Source organism: Eimeria mitis, genomic scaffold (assembly GCF_000499745.2).
Source record: "Eimeria mitis Houghton genomic scaffold, Emh_scaff780, whole genome shotgun sequence".
NCBI lineage: Eukaryota > Apicomplexa > Conoidasida > Eucoccidiorida > Eimeriidae > Eimeria > Eimeria mitis.
Genome location: NW_013575729.1, coordinates 2,205 through 3,282, shown reverse-complemented (window position 1 = coordinate 3,282; position 1,078 = coordinate 2,205).

The window sequence follows — 1,078 nt, the reverse complement described above, 5'->3', positions numbered from 1 at the left end:
TAGCTAGCTAGCTAACTACCCAGCTAGCTGGCAGCAGCAGCAGCAGCAGCAGCAGCAGCAAGAGCAGCAGGAAGAAATAACTTCGTTGTTTTGTATAGTGTTTGCCGCAACAAAAGAAAAGGAGACAAAGGAGACAGGGGGAGATGCTGTCTCCTTTGTCTCCCCCCAAAGGAGACAGCAGAGAGGAGACAGCAACTGTCTCCTCTCTTAGCCACCACAAAAAAATACAAATTCAGCACCTTGCTGCTGCTGCTGCTGGTGTTGCTGTTTCTGTTGCTGTTGCAACAGCAACAGCAGCAGCAGCAGCAGCAGCAGCAGCAGCAGCAGCAGATTACTTTTTGCTGCTGCTGCTGGTGTTGACGATTTGTAAGTTCGAGTGCACGGGCTGAGCCACAGAGGCGAGGGCAGCCTCCACCTTGGCCACACCAACAGCCTTGGATGGCTGCAGCACAAACAGCAGCAGCAGCAGCAGCAGCAGCAGCATTAGTAGCAGCAGCAGCAGCAGCAGCAGCATTAGTAGCAGCAGCAGCAGCAGCAGCAGCATTAGTAGCAGCAGCAAGAGAAAGGAGCAGTTACAACAGCTGAAACAACGACAACCGCAGCAACCACAACAGCAACACCATCATCAACAGCAGCAGCAGCACCAGCACCAGCAGCAACAGCAGCAGCAGCAGCAGCAGCAGCAGCAGATACATTTCTGAGTATGCGGTGGAGTTTGTCTTTCTTGGTGCCTTCCTTTGGCTTCTGCGGTTTGTTTTTACGGGTCGCCGCAGCAGCGGCTTTTGTTTTTTTCTTTGGGGGGCACTGCACCATTGCTGCTGCTGCTGCTGCTGCTGCTGCTGCTGCTGCTGCTGCTGCTCGGGTTGCTGCTGCTGCTGTCAAGAGCTGCTGCATGCATGCATGCGCAGCAGCAAGTGTGTAGAGGGACGCTGCGGTATTTCGTCTCCTCGGTACAAAGAAAAGAATAAATTTATTTATATGAATAACAAAAACTTGTCCTTGCTGCTGCTGCTGCTGCATGCAGCGAGCAGCAGCAAAGCAGCATAAAGACAGCAGCAACAAACAAACATCTACAAGC